Source organism: Sus scrofa, chromosome 3 (genome assembly GCF_054392235.1).
Source record: "Sus scrofa isolate SSC_HxYL_T2T_F1_AM1 chromosome 3, Sscrofa_HxYL_maternal_Yorkshire_Landrace_v2.0, whole genome shotgun sequence".
NCBI lineage: Eukaryota > Metazoa > Chordata > Mammalia > Artiodactyla > Suidae > Sus > Sus scrofa.
The window spans coordinates 83422436-83442441 of record NC_139385.1 but is presented as its reverse complement, the minus strand read 5'-3'; the positions used below and the strand labels follow the sequence as shown (position 1 = coordinate 83442441).

Sequence of the window (20006 nt, the reverse complement as noted above, 5' to 3'; positions counted from 1 at the left end):
CTGAGGTTTAATTATGGGGAAGTGGCCCCATACTTTGTTGTGAGCCACCAGTTCTTATTAAATGTGATCCGGGAGTTCCCATTGTGGCTCAGCAGATTAAAAACCCAACTAGTATCCATGAGCATGTGGGTTTGATCCCTGATCTCGCTCAGTGGGTTAAGGATCTGGTGTTGCCATGAGCTGTGGCATAAGTCGCAGATGTGGCTCGGATCTGATGCTGTGACTGTGAAGTAGGCCGGCAGCTGCAGCTCCAATTTGACCCCTAGCCTGGTAACTTCCATATTGCTGAGGGTGCGACCCCAAAAAGAAAGAAAAAAAAAAAAAATGTGATCCAGGACAGCTTTTCTAATTCAGAATTCAAAGCTATATTAGAAACTTGAGGAACACTGAAACATAATGAAACTAAATTAAATGGGGAACTGTTGAATCTCTCTTAATTCTTTGAACCTTTGATGAAGTAATTGATTCGTATTTCTGGCCTTTCTTAATTGAGAAATACATTGTGTCATTAAACTTGGAATTATACTCAGTAGGGAAAGCTGCACATGCCAAGTGAGGCAACTAACCTAGAGATAGCTTGAAGGAAGGCAATCTAATGTCTTCCTTGTGTTCATTTAGGGCCTTTCTCCTTGAGTAGAATAATTTAGCACCTAAATATTTGAAGCTTCCAGTCTCTTCTTTCCAGCATGTCAATTAAATGGATATATAATGTAGCTCCAAAGCCTGAATGAGTGGGGAAGTGAAGTGTAGAGGTGATAATGAAAGTTACTTTGGAGGGCTTGTACATGTGAGTACCATTGTTTACTTGTGAAGCATTCATTTCTCCCCATTTTTCTAATTATCACAGCCCTTGGGAACCAACATGGAAGCCACCCTACCTCTGAGCTAATACATTTTCTGATGTTTAAGTTTTATCAGAGTTTCTCTCAAACTCATATGGCTTTAGATGTTGAGCTAGGGAATTTGAACTTTGTCCCTTTGTCCAAGGAGAATTTGCAGGAAATTTTGGGATGAAATCCTGTTTTTAGGAAAATCACATTTACACAGTGACTTTTACACACCATCCACTTTCGCACTGATAAAAGAGAATAGTTCATTTTACATCCTTTGTCTAATACACTATTGCTGCTTTCCTTGTTCATTTGTGGCTTCTGTCTGGTAGGTTTCCATTCCTCTTCACCTCCCCATGCTTGCCCCAAACGTCCACCCACACAGTGCATCTGTAATTTCCCATGGACAATGGTAATCTATTTCCTCTCTCCTCCCACCTGATTCCTAATGCCAGTGGTTAGGACCTCCACAATGACTAGTTTTCGTACTTTTTAGGCAGTTTTGGCAGCAGAATCTCAGTGCTTGGGGGACATCCGAGGCCACTAAGATGCTTGAAATTCCCATGGCTTTCCCCCCATTCAGTGGCTGTCCATTGAAGTAGTATTTTTGGGTGCTGGGTGCCCCCACTGTGGCCAGTTCTACTTTTGGATAGTTCTAGTTATTATAATCCTCTCTTTAGAATTCCAGTCTTAGGAAACTAGATGTAATCGAAGAGAAATGTTGCCAGCTCAGTGTTCTTCAGGTTAGGAATATTAGATATTTTCTTTGGCCCACTAGATCCATTCTTTATCTTTTTTCCACCCTGCTTTCTGCCCCAGGAGGCTAACCCATGTGGACTGCATCCCTTGACTGTCAACTTCTGAGTGAGTTTGAATAATGAGGAGGCAGGGCAGGAGATAAACAGAGGTCAGTATTTCTCCTGGCTCCCTCCCTGAATGATCATCTCAGTCTGGCTTTGTTCTTCACCAAAGATCAATGCTTTCAACAAGGTCACATTGTTTATAGGATTTTCTCTTCTTAGGTTCCAACAACTAGTAACTACTGTTACTCATCCTAGGCTGCTTAACTTCCTGTTATTCCCCTATAACCTGTTCACACCTTTGTCAGTCCCTTTGTTAAACCTTCCTCAAGTTATCCTAATATCAGTGTGCTGTTACTTTTTCTTTCTTTCTTTCTTTTTTCTTTTTTTCTTTTTACAGCCACATCTGCAACATATGCGTTAGGGGGCAAATCAGAGCTGCAGCTGCAGGCTTATACCACAGCCGTAACCAACATGAAATCTGAGCTGCATCTGTGACCTATGCTGCAGCTTGGAGCAACACCAGATGCTTAAGCCACTGAGCCACAATGGGAACTCCAGTGTGCTGTTCCTTAATGAGACCTAGACTGATAGAATAATTGGCACTGCGTGTGGCTTCAGGAAACTGTCCTTCAAAACTGAGCTAACATTTAAAAAAAAAAAGATTGTCATTAATATCAGATAAATTAGGTTTGAAAACAAAGTGTGTTACTAGACAATGTGGCACATTATGTGATGCTAAGTAGATCAGTCCACCAATAAGAAATAGCAATCCTAAATGTTTATAACACCAAGCAGCAAAGCTTCAAAATACATGAAGCAAAAACTGATAGAGGTAAGAGAAGAAATAAACAGATCTAGTTATCTTGGGGACTTCAACACCCCACTCAATAGAATGACTATGCAGAAGATCAAGGGTATAGAAGAACTGAAGAAAAACATCAAATCAGCAGGATCTAATTGGCATTTACAGAACACTCAGCAACAGCAGAAGATACATTCTTTTCAAGCCACTATAGATTTAAACAAACAGTGTATCTGGGCCATAAAAAACAAACCTTGCCACATTTAAGACAATTAGAATAGTAACGAAAACGTTCTTTGATGATAATGGAATCTTGCAAGAAATCAGCAACAGGATAACATTAAGAAAATCATGAAGTACTTGGAAATTAAACAGCACACTTATAAATAATCCATGGGACAAAGAAGATGTCTCAAAGGGAGGGGGGGGATTACAAATGAAAACATCCAGGTCTGTGGGATAGAGCTAATGAAGTACCAAGGAAAACTTCTAGCAATAAGTACTTATATTATAAGAGAAGCATCTCAGATCTTTAAGTTCATAGTTCAAGAAGCTAGAAAAAGAAGAGCAAAAGAACCCCAAAGTGATAAGAAGGAAAGGAGAAATAGCAGAAATTAATGAAATTAAAAAAATAAAATGAGAGAAAAATGAATGAAACATAAAGCTAGTCCCTCAAAAAGAATCATTACAATTGTTGAACCTCAGCAAGATTCACAAGAAGACACACAATAGCAGGAATGAGAAAGGAAATGGTCGTAACAGATACTGCAGCTATTAGAATAATAAAGGAATATTATGCATAATTCTGTGGTCAAATTTAACAACTTAGAAAAAGTGGACAAATTCTTTGAAAATAACAAACCATCAAAACTAAGCCAAGATGAAGTAGAGAACCTGAATAATCCTAAATCTGAATATATGATTAACCTCTCAAAAAAGAGAACTCCAAGCCCAAATGTTTTCACTGAAGAACTTTTTGAAACATTCAAAGAGTTAAATCTATACAATCACTTCCAGAAAATAGAAGAGAGAGTACTTCCTGATCCATTTTATGGGGGATTTACTCCAGATATTCAAGGTTGGTTCAGTATTGTAGACCCAATCAATGGAATACAACATATCAACAGGCTAAAGAAGGAAAAAGCCGTATTATATCAATTGATTCAAAAGAAGCTCTTGACAAAATTCAACACTCATTCATGGTAAAAATTCTCAGTATCTGAAAAGCAGGAACTTCTTCAAGCTCATAAAGAGGATCTACTCCCACAAAATCTACAGCTCGTATCATATTTAACATTGGAAGACTGAATGTTTTCCCTCTCAGATCCTGGTTAATGAAAGGATGTCCACTCTCACCACTGCTATTCAACATAATGCTACAAGTTTCAGTCACTGCAAGAAGAAGAAATAAAATTTAGCACAAATTAAAAGAAATAGTACTGTTGCTGTCTATTGTCTACAGATGATATATCTACATAGAAGACTCCAAGGAATCTATGACAAAACTTCCAGAACTAATAAAGGTGTTCAGTAAGATACAAGAGCAATACCAAATGTCCTTTGAATTTTCTGTACACTGACAAGTAAAATTTTTTTTCAAATTCAGTACCATTTACAATTGCTCCAAAAAAAAAGTTGCTTAGGTATAAGTGTCCCAAAACATGTACAGAACCTGTATTATGAAAATTATAGAATACTAATGAATGAAATTGATGGAAAACTAAATAAATGGAGAGATTTATTGTGTTCATGAATGAAAAATTCAACACAGTGAAAATGTTAATTCTCTCCTAAATTGTTCTATAGGTTAGTGCAATTCCTGTCAAAATCCCAGCAAGTTTTAAATTTTTGTAGACATACACAAAAAGTACCTATGGGACACACAAAGCTGAAACAGTGGAGGAGGATTGGCTAAGATGGTGGAGGAGATCTAAGTGATTTGGAGATAGGCAATCCTCCTGAGAAAGAGTTTAGTATAATGATTGTAAAGATAGAGAACTCAAGAGGAAAATGGGTGCACAGAGCTAGAAATTAGAAGTTGGTAACAAAGAATTGGGAAAAAAAAGGATAACCAAACAGGAGTTCCCACTGTGGTGCAGTGGGTTAAGAATCCAATTGCAGCAGCTGGGGTTGCAGTGGAGGTATGGGTTCAATCCCCTACTCAGTACAGTGGGTTAAAGGATCTGATATTGCTGTGGCATAGGTTGCAGCTGCAACTCAGATTCAGTCCCTGGCCCAGGAACTTCCTTATGCTGTGAGTGTGGTCATTAAAAAAAAAAAAAAAAAAATGTTCCTGTCCTGGCACAGAGGAAATGAATCTGACTAGGAACCATGAGGTTGCGGGTTCCATCCCTGGGCTTGCTCAGTGGGTTAAGGATCTGGTGTTGCCGTGAGCTGTGGTGTAGATTGCAGACATGGCTTGGATCTGACATTATTGTGGCTTTGGCATAGGCCAGCAGCAACAGCTCCTACTAGATCCCTAGCCTAGGAACCTCCCTATGCTGCAAGTGCAGCCCTAGAAGGACAAAAGACAAAAAAAAAAAAAAAAAAAAAAAAAAAAAAAAAAAGGAATACCCGAATAATTGAAGAATACAATAATTGAAGTGAAAAGTATACTACAAGGAATCAATAGTTGACTAAATGAGGCAGAAAAACGGATCAGTGAGCTGGAAGGCAGAGTAGTGGCAATCACTGCTGCCAAACAAAAAATGAAAAAGAAATGAAGAGAAAGGACAGTTTAATAAACTTCTGGGATAATATCAAGCACACTAATATTCACATTATAGGTGGTCTCAGTAGGAGAAGAAAGTGAATGGGGCTGAGAACCCATTTGAAGACATGGTAGCAGAAAATTTCCCTAAGTTGGAGAAGGAAACAGTCACCCAGGTCCAGAAAGTGCAGAGTCCCATTCAGGATTAGCCCAAAGAGGAAAACACAAGACACATTGTAGTTAAAGTGGCAAAAATTAAAAACAAGCAGTTCCCACAGTGGCACAGTGGGATCAGTGGTGTCTCTGGCACACCAGGATGCAGGTTTGATCCACAGCTTGGCCCACTGGGTTACAGATCTAGCCTTGCCACAGATGTGGGGTAGGTTGCGACTGTGGCTTGCATTTGATCCCTGGCCCAGGGACTCCATATGCTGTGGGGCAGCCAAGAAAAAAAAAAAAAGTTTAATTTTTAATTAAAAAGAATATTAAAAGCAACAAATAATATACAAAGGGATTCCCATAAAGCTATTGGCTGATTTTTTTTTTTTTTTAGCAGAAACTCTGGGCCAGAAGGGAGTGGTACAATATACTTAAAGAGATTAAAGAGAAAACCCTACAACTAAGAATATTCTACCCAACAAGGCTGTTGTTCAGATTTGATGGAGAAATCAAAAGCTCTACAGATAAGCAAAAGCTAGGAGAATTCAGCACCACCAAACCAGCCTTACAACAAATGCTAAAGGAATTTCTCCACATGGAAAAGAAAAGGCAACAAAAATAAGAAAATTTTGAAATAGAAAACTCAATGGAAAAGGCAAACATGCAATAAAGGTAGGAAATCATGCATACACAAAGCTGGTAGGGAGGTTAAAGGACAAAAGTAGTAAAATTACCTGTATCCACAATAGGCAGTTAAGGGATACATAGGAAGAGTCAGATGTAAAATATAATATCAAAAACAGTAATCATGGAGTTCTCTGGTGGCTCAGTAGGTTAAAGATCTGACCTTGCCACTGCTGTGGCAAGAAACTTCTGCATACTGTGTGAGTGTGGAAACTTCTGCATACTGTGTGAGTGTGGAAAAAACAAACAAACTAGTAATTGTGAGGGCAGGGGAGTACAAACGCAGGGTATATAAAATACATTTGAAAGTAACAGATATGTGATGTAAAATAAGTATATATGTATAGAGAGATTGCTATAAAACAAATAGGTAGGTAGGTGGGTAGGTAGAGGCCTTGTGGCAACCAAAAATCTATAATAGATACACAAGAAAAAAAAAGAAGGGTATCCAAACAACACTAAAGCTAGTCATCAAATCACAAAGAGAAAAAAAAGAAGAATGGAACCAAAAAAGACCTATAAAATCAATGAACAGTATGGCTGTAAAGATATAAATGTCAATAATTACTTTAAATGTAAATGGACTAAATGCTCCAATCAAAAGACAGAGTGGCTGAATGGATACCAAAAATAAGACCCATATATAGGCTGACTGCCTACAGGAGACTCACTTCAGATCTAAAGACACACACAGACTGAAAGTGAGGGGGTAGAAAAGGTATTCCATGCAAATGTAAATCAACAGAAACCCAAGGTAGCAACAGATATATTAGACAAAATAGCCCTTAAGTACTGTTAGGAGAGACAAAGGAGGGCACCACCTAATGATCAAAGGATCAATCCAAGAAGAAGGCATTAAAATATGTACTCAGCATATTAACATGAAGCAAATATTAACAGACACAAAGGGAGAAGTCAACAGTAATAGTAGGGGACTTTAACACCCTACTTATATCAATGACAGATCATCTACACAGAAAATCAATAAGGAAACACTGGCCTTAAGTGACACATTAGATCATGTTATGTGGACTTAATAGATGTATATTGGACATTCCATCAAAAAGCAGCAGAATTGGAGTTCCCGTCGTGGCACAGTGGTTAACGAATCCGACTAGGAACCATGAGGTTGCGGGTTCGGTCCCTGCCCTTGCTCAGTGGGTTAACGATCCAGCGTTGCCGTGAGCTGTGGTGTAGGTTGCAGACATGGCTCGGATCCCGCGTTGCCGTGGCTCTGGCGTAGGCCGGTGGCTACAGCTCCGATTAAACCCCTAGCCTGGGAACCTCCATATGCCGCGGGAGCAGCCCAAGAAATAGCAACAACAACAACAAAAGACAAAAAAAAAAAAAAAAAGAGTACATTCTTTTCAAGTGCACTTGGACATTCCCCAGGATAGATAACATGTGAGGCCATAAAACAAACCTTGGTAATTTTAAGAAAATTAAAATCATATTGAGCATCTTTTTTGACCACAGTGCTATGAAACTAGAAATCAACTACAAGGGAAAAACAACCAAAAACTACATGGAAGCTAAACAATATGTTACTAAACAAATGGATCACTGAAGAAATCAAAGAAGGAATAAAAAATAGCTTGAGACAAATGAAAATGAAAAGATGATCCAGAATTTATGGGATGCACCAAAAGCAGTTCTAAGATGGAAGTTTATTGTGATACAAGCGTATCTCAGGAAACAAGAAAAATTTCAAACAACCTAAACTTACACCTAAAGCAGCTAGAAAATGAAGAGGAAACAAAACCCAAAGTTAGTGAAGGAAAGAAATAAAGACTAGGGCAGAATTAAATGAAGTAGAGACCTAAACAATAGAAAAGATCAATGAAACTAAGATCTGTTTCTTTGAAAATTAATAAACTTTTAGCCAGACTCAGAAAGAGGGCCCAAAAAAAATCAGAAATGAAAGAGGAATTACAAGCAACATCACAGATAGACAAAGAATCATGAGACTGCTATGAAAGCTATATGCCAGTGAAATGGTCAACCTAGAAGAAACAGGCACATTCCTAGAGAGGTATAATTTCCCAAGACTGAACTACGAAGAAATAGAAAATATAGAGACCAACTATCAGTAATGAAATTGAATCAGTAATTTAAAAAAGAAACCTCCCAACTAACAAAGTCCAGCATCAGGCGGCTTCAGAGGTGAATTCTACCAAACATTTATGAAAGAATTAACACCTATCCTTCTCAAACTATTCCAAAAAAATTGCAGTGATAGGAATGCTTCTAAACTCATTCTACAAAGATAGCATTACTAATACCAAAACCAAAGATGCCACACACACACACACACACACACACAGAAAAATTTACAGGCCAATATCACAAATGAACATCAATGCAGAAATCCTCAACAAAATATTAGCAAATTGAATCCAACAATACATTAAAAGGATCATACACTATGATCAAATGGAATTAATCCCAGGGATGTGAGAATTTTTCAATTGCAAGTCCATCAATGTGATTCACCAAATTAACAAATTGAAGAATCAAGAACCATATGATCATTTTAATAAATGCAGGAAAAGATTTTGACAGAATTCAACATCCATTTATGGTAAAAATAAACTCTTTGGAAAGTGAGCATAGCATGTACATACCTCAACATAAAAGCCATGTATGACTAGCCCACAGCTGGACATCACACACAATAGGGAAAAGCTGAAGGCATTTCCTCCATGATCAGAAACAAGGATGCCTACTCTTGCCACTTTTATTCAACATGGTATTGGCAGCCCTACCCACAGCTAGGCTAATACTTCTTAAGCTAAGACTTCTTGAGACAAGAAGAAACAAAAGGAAGCCAGATTGGAAAGGAAGAAGTAAAACTGTCACAATCTACAGATGATATGATACTATACATAGAAAATCCTAAAGATTACACACAAACACACAACTGCTAGAGCTCACCAATGGATTTGGTAAAGTTGCAGAATGCATAAGGAAACAATTCCATTTACAATCATATCAAAAATAATAAAATATCTCAGAGTAAACCTACCTAACAAGGCAAAAGCCTTGTAATCTGAAAACTGTAAAATGCTGATAAAAGAAATTGAAGACAACACAAACAGATGGAAAGATAAACTGTGCTGATGGGTTGGAAGAATTGATACTGTTAAAATGATCATACTACCCAAGGTAGTAAAATCTGAGTAGACATTTTCCCAAAGACATACATGTGGCCAACAGACGTGAAAAGATACTCAACTAAACTAATTCCATTCTAACTTTACATATTTCATGTAATCCCTATTAATACACCAACAGCATTTTTCACAAAACTAAACATAATTTTAAAATTTGTATAGAAATGCAAAAGAACCCAAGTAGCTAAAATAACCTTGAGAAAGAAGGACAGAGGTAAAGGAATCACACTCTCTGACCTCAGACTATACTACAGAGCTACAGCTATCAAAATAGTATGGTACTGTAAAAACAAACAAAAAACAGACACATAAATCAATGCAATAGGATAGAGAATTCAGAAATAAACCCATGCACTTATGGTCTTTAATCTATGACAAAGAGGGCAAAGTAATGGAGAAAAGACAGTCTCTTCAATAAATGGTACTGGGAAAATGGGGATACCTATATGTAAAAAAATGAAATTAGAACATTGTCTAACACCATACACAAAAATAAAAATGATTAGATATAAATGTAATACTGTAACCATAAAACTCCTAGAAGAAGACCTAAGCAGAACACTGATGTAAATTGTAGCTATATATATATATAGCTACATAGGCAGATCATATATATATAATCTGTGAAGAAAAGGGGAAAATTAAGCAAATGGGACCTAATTAAACTAAAGCTTTTGTGCAGCAAAGGCCATCAACAAAACAAAAATGCAGACTCTGGAATGGGAGAAAATATTTGCAAATGATATGATGAATGTGGAGTTACTATCCAAGATATAGGAACATCTCATACAACTCAAAAAAATAAATAAATAAAATAAACCTGGCTCAGCAGATTAAGAACCCGTCATAGTGTCAATGGAGATGTGGCTTGGATTCCTGGCCTCACTCAGTGAGTTAAGGATCTGGCATTGCTGCAAGCTGTGGCATAGGTCACAGAGGCTGCTCGGATCCTGTGAAATATAACCTTTAAAAATTGTGAATCAGTACACCTGAAACTTATATAATATTGTACATCAATTATACCTCAATAAGAAAATAATAAAGTTTATATGAAAGAACCCTAGAGTAACCACAACAGTTTTGAAAAAGAAGAATAAATAGAAAAAAATCACTTTCTAATGTTAAGGCTTACCATATTAAATATAGTAATCAAGATTAATGGACCTGAATAGAAAATCTGAAACTAGATCCAAGCAGATAAACCCAATTAATTTACAAAGAAGCAAAGCCAGGAATTCCCACTGTGGCACAACAAGATCAGCAGCATCTTGGGAGTGCCGGGACTCAGGTTCAATCCCCATCCCTGTACAGTGGATTAAGGATCCTGAGCTGCTGTAGCTGCAGCTTAGGCCGCAGCAAGGGCTCGATCTGATCCTTGGCCCAGGAACTCCATATGCCACGGGGCGACTAAACAAGGGGGAAGAAGAAGAAGAAGCAAAGGCAATTCAATGGAAGAGGAGTAGCCTTTTTAATAAATGATACAGTTGGATCCAACAGCAAAAAATCGAACCTCAACCTAAACTTCACAGCTTATATTAAAAACTTAAAAAGGATCATGTATTTAAATGTAAAACCATGAAACTTTCAGAAAAGAGTGTAATAAAAATCTTAAGGATCTAGGACCTGGCCAAAGTTCTTAGACCTGACACTGGAAGTACAATCCACAAGAGGAAAAATGGATAAGTTGGATTTCATCAAAGTGAAATTTTCACTTTGCAGAAGACCTAAAAGAATGATAAGTACAAACTATAGGCCGGTAGAAAATGTTTAAACATTATATGTACAACAAAGGGTAGACCTAGAATGTCTCGAGACTTAAAATTTTGAAAATACCATTAGAAAATCAGCAAAAGACATGACATTTCACCAAAGAGGATATACATATCACAAACGCATGGAAAGAATATTAAACATCATTTTCTGTTAAAGAAATGTAAATTAATATCAAGAGATATCAATACACAACTACCAGAATTGTTAAAATGAGAAACGATGATAACACCAAATCCTGGCAAGGATTCAGAGAAACTGAATTATTTATACATTGCCCATCTGCACAACCACTCTGGAGAATAGTTAGCTAGATTCTTTGAAAACTGAAAATGGACTTAGCAAATGACCCAGCACTTATACTCTGGGGCATACATATCTCAGAGAAATGAAGAATTATTTTTAGACAAGAATTTAGACATGAATGTTCATAGTAACTTTATTTATAATATTCCCCAAATGGAAGCTTCTGAAATACCAATTGCAGTACATCCATGCTATGAAATAATATTCAGCAGTAAGAAACAAACCATTGAGGAGTTCCCACTGTGGTGCAATGGGGTCGGCAGCATCTTGGAAACGCTGGGACTCAGGTGGCAGCCTGGCACAGTGGGTTAAAGATCTGTCCAGTGTAGCTGTGGCTTAAGCCATAACTGTGGCTCAGATCTGATCCCTTGCCCAGGAACTCCACACGCTGCAGAGTGGTCAAAAGAGAAATGAAAAAAAAAAAAGTAAAAAAAAAAATTGATATGCACAACTTGTATGAACTTCAAGGGTTATGCTGAGTAGGGAAAAAAAAAAGCCAGTCTCTAAAATATACACACCAGGAGTTCTCATCGTGGCTCAGTGGTTAACGAATCTGACTAGTATCCATGAGGTTGTGGGTTCGATCTCTGGCTTTGCTCAGTGGGTTAAAGATCTGGCATTGCCGTGAGCTGTGGTATAGGTCACAGACGTGGCTCGGATCCCGCATTGCTGTGGCTGTGGCGTAGGCTGGCAGCTACAGCTCCCATTAGACCCCTAACCCAGGACCCTCCATGTGCCTCGGGTGCAGCCTTAGAAAAGACAAAAATACCAAAAAAAAAAAAAAATTTTTTTTTAAAGATACACACCATATGTTCCCATTTATGTAACATTCATAAATAGCAATTAATAAAGATGGAGAACAGATTAGTTACTGATAAGGATGAAGAATAGGGATTCCTTGGTGGCCCAGTGGTTAAAGATCCAGTGTTGTCACTGCTATGGCTTGAGTCACTTCTGTGGCACAAGTTCAATCCCTGGCCTGGGAACTTCTGCATGCCATGGGTGTGACAAAAAAAAAAAAAAAAAAAAGAATGAGAGAGAGGGTGGGTGTAGTTATAAAAGAGTAAAATGAAATAGTCTTTGATAGTAGAGTTGAGTATTTTGAACATGGTGGTAGTTATGCAAGGCTACACATAACAAAATTGCTTAGAGCTATACACACACATTAGTGAGTGCATATATAACTGGTGCAAATAAAAAAACATTATGGGTTATACTAATGCCGCTTGTTGATTTTGCTGTAGTTCTGTAGTTACTTAAAATGTTGACACTGTGGGGAGTTGGCAGAAGGGTGCACAGACCTCTGATGTAAATTTTTTTGCAGCTTCCTCTGAATCCATAATTTTTTCAAAATGAAAAGTTTTCCCACTGGATTTTGGGGTTGTGTTGGTCATATACTCAAGTCGTACATGGATAACCTCTTTGCTGGGGTGAATAGGACATGGTAATCTGGTATGCAGTGTCATCACCGTTATTCCACTTATCACCAGTAGTGTCACGGAGTGAAGTACTGGTAAAGAGCAGGCAGTGGAAGACCAAATATCTGTGGCAGTTAAGTGACATTGACAATGACAGTGATAATAAAGATTTTAGAGTCACCTGGCTTCCTATGGCCCCAGTGAGCATAATTAAGGACAAAGAGAAAAGTTACAAGCATACAATTGAAACAGACATGGAGAACCAGAAGGCCTCTGGGGCAGCTTTGAAGGAATTCCTCATCTGCTGTCACAGGGCAGGTAAGAATGAGGTGCTCGGATATGACACATCCTCCTCAGGAACGTGCCAGGCACTTGGCAGCCAGGTGACTATACTCAGCCCCTCTCATCATGGAGGGTACAGTGCTTTGTCCTCACCTGGGATATACACAGGTTTTGGGTCTGGATTTGCCTTCCTTGAACTCACCGTTTATGGACTTATGGATGGACTTGTCCATCACCATAGAATAACATCCAACATCACTTTGATAGAGATGTATTTTTTTTGGTAAATGAACATGTGGACCATGGGCTCATGGCCACAGACTCCCAGTAAGTTTTACCATGTGCTCCATAACGCAGAAGAAGCTGGCTGATAGTGGAATGACCTGCTAAAGACTAGTTATGGCACAAATTGGAGACAATATCTCGGAAAGTGTGGGTGTAGTCCTACAGATGCTTTATATATCTTAGGCAGGGGCCAATGTGTGGTACTATCTCCCAATGGCTAGAATGTATAGACTTGGAAGCTAAGGTGCAGAGATGGGGGTATTCCCTCTTACCATTATACCCAGTAACCCACTTGAAGGATTTTTATTCCCCTTCTCTGTGACCTTGACCTCACTCTTTTTGGAAGTCCAAGTGCCCAAGGGAAGAACACATATGTCAGGGGAAAAGGACATGATTCTAATGAATTAGAAGCTGAAAGTGCCCTCTCACCTTTTGGGGTTCCTCATGCTCTGGACCAACAGGCAGGGAAAGGGATGGCTGGTCTTGCGTGCCAAGGAAAAACTTAGTTGCTGCTATGCAGTGGGGGCAAGAGAAGGGCTATATATTTGGAACACAGGCGTTTCATGGGAGTGCTTCCTATGACTCTCTTGCCTAGTAGCCTTGGTCAGTGGGAAACTGGCAAAATGATAAACACAAGACCAGCAAGGACTCTGCAGCCTTCCTGTTGCAGAGAATCAGCAGAGGATGAAGTAAGTAGTGGAAAAATAAACTGTGATTATTAACATAGGCCTTGTTACCAGATACAGAGGTGGAGACTCTAGCATCCATGTTATATGAGTCTTTTTTTTAAAAAGGCTTCTTTTTCCTCCATTATTTTATACACTGGGTATTAACAAATTAAGGATGTATCCACTTCTAGAACCACTAAGGGACTTTTATTAGTAAAGATTGATCTCGGAGCCTAGGCTTGAAGGGGATTGCCTTGCAGGAGAAAGTGTTCTCACATATTAGGGATACCAATAGAATCTGATTTCTGGATCAGATATCAGGCAATGTTTGCGCAAGAGACAAGAGCATCTGTGAAGTATGGTGACTGGGTAGGAAGCACCATAGTGTACTTGGTTCTGTTGTTTTGATAGGACATTTGGCTCAGTTCTGCTTTTCTCAAGAGCTTCCTCAGCTGACTTTATTTTAAAAAAAGCCCTTAGGAAGGGTAAGGATTTGACAGGATGAGGGAGTTAAGTGGGTCCCTGGGTTTGGAGGAGCCTGGTTAATAGAGAATGTTGTGGAAAGACAGAGTTCTACAGAAATCACAGGGTTTGAGCCTTGAAAACCGGTCATCACTCTGGGCAGCCTTCATCTCAAAGCTGATTCTCCCCAGGCTCTTCTGTGTCTGCTTCTGCAACACATTTTTTTCTTGTTGGTCAAGATTATGTTCCATGTAGCAGGTGGTCTTTTTCAGTTCATCTTCTGAGAAATGGAATCCTCCCTAAGGTAGGTCGAGATGCTACTAGACGTGTGTCCTTTAACTAGTGTAACTTCCCCCAAAAGTCCAGAGGGGGGGTCTCTCATCACCAGAATAATCACCTCCACTAATCGTTCTTCATTTTCCCCTCTCCTATAATCCTCACCCAGAGTCTTTCTTTTGTGGGTCTTGGTGAGGATTTCCATGCAGGGGTACAGTGTCTTCATCTGCAGGACTCTCTCTTCCCTTCTGGTCGTTATGCTTCTTTGAATAAGGACTGTCTCTCACCACTTTGTTGTGTTCATGTAAATACTTCTACTGTTAAAACATTAAGCGCTTCTGCTGTGGTCTGCATGTAGCCCCCGAAATTCATATGCTGAAATCCTAACCCCTAAAGGTGATGATATTGAGGTGAGGTTTTTAAGTCATGAAAGTTCCACCTCATGAATGGGATTCACGCTTTTTAATGAGACTCCAGAGATATTCCTTGCCTCTTTCCACCAAATGAGGACACAATGGAAAGTCTGCCACCCAGAAAAAGAGACCTTGTTCTTCCATACTGGCACCCTGATGTGACTTCCAGCCTCCAGACTGTGGGAAAAAGATTTCTGTTTATGAACCTCCCAGTCCTTGTTATTTTGTTTTAGCAGCCTGGATGTGCTAGGACAACTTACAAACATTTTTACAGATGTTGGAGATCATAACTATTACTTGTGGCTTCATTTCTAACATTGTAATCCTATGAAATTAAACAGTAGCTACACATTCAAATTGTAATAATAATAAAACAACAATAGTAATAACTAGCTCGTGTTTATTGAATGCACGCTATGCACCAGGCAGATAAAATATTTATAAAGCACTGTCAGAGTTCTCCGGAGACATAGAACCAATTTGGAGATATATATATGTGTGTGTGTGTATATATATATATGGAAGATTGGCACTTGCACTTATGGAGGCTGAGGAGTCCCAGGATCTGCCATCTGCAAGCCAGCAGTGGCCCAAAAACAGCAAGCGATATAGTTCCAGTCCCAACCCAAAGGCCCAAGAACCAGGAAAGAGTGGGGTCAGGTGGGACTGGAGGTTGCTGATGGTGTAAGTCCTGATCTGGCCCAAGAACCAGGAACGCCAGTATCTAAGGGCAGGAGGAGCGGATGCCCCAGCTCAAGCAGAGAGCATATCTGCCCTTCCTCTGCCTTTTTGTTCTGATCCGTCTTGTTGGTCCTACAGTGGATTGGATGACACCCGCTTGCATTGGTGAAGGTAGTCTTTACTTAGTCTAATTCAGATGTTAATCTCTTCCAGAAACAACCTCACAGACACCCAGAAATAATGGTTTACCAGCTCCCTGGGCATCTCTTAGCCCAGTCAAGTTGACACATACAGTTCATCATCGCAAGCACTTATCCCCTGAAGCAGAGGTTTCCTAGAGTATCCATTTTACAGACGAGGAAACCAGGGCCCAGGAAAGTAAGGTAAGGTGTCCACGGCTATACAGCTAGAGGGTAAAGAGAACCAAGGTTTGAATCTGGGGAGTCTGACTCCAGAGTCATCCTTTTACACTGCTGCCATTGTCCTTTTCTTGTCTTACTGGTTTTACAGTTTTGAGCTGAATATTATCTCCCTTACCTCCTCCCCTCTTCCAAATGCTCTCTTTTCCCAGTTAAAGCCAATCTCCAGACAAACACAGTCTTCTTAGTCCTTGTGAAACATATACCCTCTGGATTCAAGAATGTATTCACCTGGCACTTTAGGTTATGAGCCAAAGAGCCAAAGTCTGTTCTTTGATGCTACCTAGGTCAGCGTTTCCTGGTTTTCAGTCTGTGTGAGAATAACTGGGGAGCTTTACAAAGCCTGATTCCTGGGCCATTTGCAGAGATTTGGATTCAGTAGCTCTAGAAGTACTGAGAAACCCATGATTTCTCCATTTTACAAGAAGATTCCAAGGCAGAGGACTTTCGGATCAAGCACACTTTAAGGAACATGCCTAAGTCAAATAGTCACTTCTCTTGGTGTCCTTTCTTTGCCAACGTCTCAGCCTTCAGCCAATGAAGAAATACTGAAAATTCCACCTTTGTTGCCTTCTTAACTCCTAGAAATATTCTTTAGGCCTTTTCTGCTGGGTATCTCTCCAGGTAGCAAAGGGAGTCCTTTGGTGTGGAAGCTGCAGAGAGCAGTAAACTCTCTGGCTCAGCTGGGCCCCAGGACACAGAGCAGGTGCCCCTCATACCTGCTCCTCTTCATGGGCATCACCTCTGCAGAAGACCTCATTCTGTGCCTCAGCAGAGAGCCATCCACCACCAGGACCTGCTTCTTCTCTCTCTAAGACTGATTTCCCACAGGAAATCTCACATTTGCTAAGGTTGCTGCATCCTGGGATGTTGTAGCTGCTTCCAGAAGATGAGCGCTTCATTGTGGAAAAAGGTTAATTCCTGCTCTTACCCTCCATCACCTTAGTTTGGATCTCCTTGGAGGGACACTTTCACTCTCCCTCCTCTCTCCCAGCATCTGCCACATCTGCATGCACATGCATGTGTGCATGTGTGCATGTGTGTGTGTGTGTGTGTGTGTGCGCGCGCGCGCGCGCACGCACAGGCTTTCCTTCATCCTCATCCTCTCTGGAGACTCCTTATCCTTTGGAATTGACTCAAAGTGAGGACCATGCATACAGACCTAGCCACCTCAGCACTTCAGCAGAAGGGCTGCTCCCACTGCCTGCTCAGGATGGGCTCTTATGGAGAATTTCAGACCCCAGAAACCCCAACCCTCCATTCTGAACACACTCCTTTCTGGATATCAGCCATGCCTGAACAGATAAAAATAAATCATTTTCTGGAGTTCCTGTTGTGACTCAGAGGAAATGACTAGTAATCATGAGGATGCAGGTTCGATCCCTGGCCTTGCTCAGCAGGTTAAGGATCCTGTGTTGCTGTGGCTGTGGCCTAGGCTGGCAGCTACAGCTCCGATTCGACCACTAGCCTGGGAATTTCCATATGCCATGGGTGTGGCCCTAAAAGAACAAAACAAAACAAAAAATATTTCTGCTTATTGGGTGTTTACTAAGTGTTTATTATGGCAGATTCTCAAAAAGGTTCCCTTTCATGTAAAATTGAAACCTTCTGACACCACTGAGAGTTTTTCTCCTCAGGGGAAGCAGATGAGACGACTAGAGTGTGCGCAGGGTCGGTGGTTCTTAGCAAGCTTGGCAGAGAACATAGAATTCATGTGGTGTTTACGCAGTCTCTCTTCTGTTAAAATCTGTTGCTGCTTTTCTTCATTCTTTCCATGTTTTATTGGAAAATAGTATCCAACTTGTCCTTTGGTGTCTCAGTGAGGTTGGAGAGCTGACCCTCCCTTTCTGCCCTAAAGCAAGAAGCCCTTTTCAATAATGGTCTGGTGGCATTGCCAGAGGCTTGGTGCATTTGTTTCCCAAGGCTGCTCCAACCAGTTGTCACGACTGTGATGGTTAAAACAACAAATGTATTCTTTCACAGTTCTGGAGGCCAGAAGTCCAAGTTCAAGGTGTCAGCAGAGCCACGTTCTCCCTGGAGACTTTGGGGGAGAATCTGTTTTTGCTTCTTCTATCTCCTGGTGACATTCCTTGACTTGTGGCCCTATCACTTTGATTTCTGCCTCCATCTTCACCTGGCCTTCTGTGTGTGCACCTGTCCAATTTCCCTCTGCCTCCTTCTAATAAGGATATATGTGATGGTATGCAGGACGCACTGGGATAATCCAGGATAAACTTCCCTTCTCAAGATCATTGGCTTAATCACACTTTGCCATATAAAGCAATATTCTCAGGTTCTGGGGATTCGGAATTGAATATATCTCTGTGGAGGCATTTTTCTGACGACCACACTTGGCTTTGAAAGTAGGCATCCTCTACTGTCAGCCCCCAAAGACTGAGCAAGGCGAAGCCATCCCCTGGCCCTGCACAATCCAGACAATTAAGAAAATCTCAAAAAAAATTTATAATTCTCATTGTGGCTCAGCAGGTTAGGAACTAGACTAATATCCATGAGGATGCATGTTTGATCCCTGGCCTCACTCAGTGGGTTAAGGATCTGGCATTGCTGCAAGCTGTGGTATAGGCTTGCAGCTGTAGCTCTGATTCAACTCCTAGCCTGGGGACTTCCATATGACACAGGTGCAGCCCTTAAAAAAAAAAAAAAGAAAGAAAGAAAAATCTTACCTTCAGCAGAGGGCAGGAACAGAGTCACATCCTGTATTCAATAGGAAATAAATAATAAATAACATATTTTGAACAGCCTCTGTATCCTAATGTATTTTAATTTCTTACCTGCTGTGATCAAAAAAATAAAAATACTATCTAGACCAGAGAAAAAAGGCAGCCTTGATGTGGGAAGACCCTAAAATACTGCTTTGCATACATTTTATTGGCATTTTATCCTCATGACAAACTGTAATTGTATTCATCTTACAGATGAGGGAACTAAGGCTCAGAGATGTTAAATCTGTCAGTGGTCATATGGTCACTGGGAACTAAAACACACCCCTTGGGAGCTCCCGTTGTGGTGTAGCAGAAACAAATCCAACTAGTATCCCTGAGGATGTGGGTTCAATCCCTGGCTCTGCTCAGTGGGTTAAGGATATGACGTTGCCATGAGCTATGGTGTAGGTCACAGACAAGGCTGGGATCCCACGTTGCTGTGGCTGTGGTGTTGGCCGGCAGCTGTAGCTCTGATTTGCCCCCTAGCCTGGGAACCGCCATATGCTGCGGGTTCGGCTCTAAAAAGCAAAATAAATTAAAAAACAAACAAATAAATAAATAAAACAGCACCCCACTTTCTGCCTCTGGTATACCCTGTCCTACCAGATTCTTCTGCCCAGAACTTAGAGCATGTGGCTCCAGAAGACCTGAGCTCATAGAAGCAAAAATGGATTGATCTTGAAGATTCAAATAATTTTTCCTTAAATTGCCCAAGTTGAGAAGGATTACTTCTTTCCCAGAGGAGAAACCAAACTGTAATTCCAGAGAGTTTTAAGAATTGAACAAACTTAACTGGTAAATATAGATAAATCTAAGCAAACGTTGCTAAATCTCGTAAATCCCTGGGATGAAGCAGGGATCACTTATCAAGACAACAAAGGTAGAAGCCAAAACAGAAAGAACAGATAAACTTAACCACTTAAAGATGTTTAACTTCTGCAGGTCAGCTGAGCTATCGGCAGGGTGGATTTCACATTTAGGGGTTTCTTACGCTGAAGATGACTGACTACCTATTTAGTACCTCCAGCTAGAGATCCTGATTTTGATACAGTTATGGTCTCTGAGGGTCACTGTGTATCATTGTTCAGTGCATTACTTGTGCAACCACACCACACACGACAGCCATGATGGTTATTCTCTCA

General features: G+C 40.1%; 1 long non-coding RNA gene across 1 annotated transcript; it reads left to right on the top strand.

The window, feature by feature from the left end:
- The first annotated feature begins 234 nt into the window (after positions 1-234).
- Positions 235-3072, top strand: LOC146404736 (uncharacterized). Its single transcript, XR_014841729.1, has 2 exons — positions 235-2362; positions 2664-3072. It is a non-coding gene; the product is annotated as an uncharacterized LOC146404736 (long non-coding RNA).
- Positions 3073-20006: the final 16934 nt, after the last annotated feature.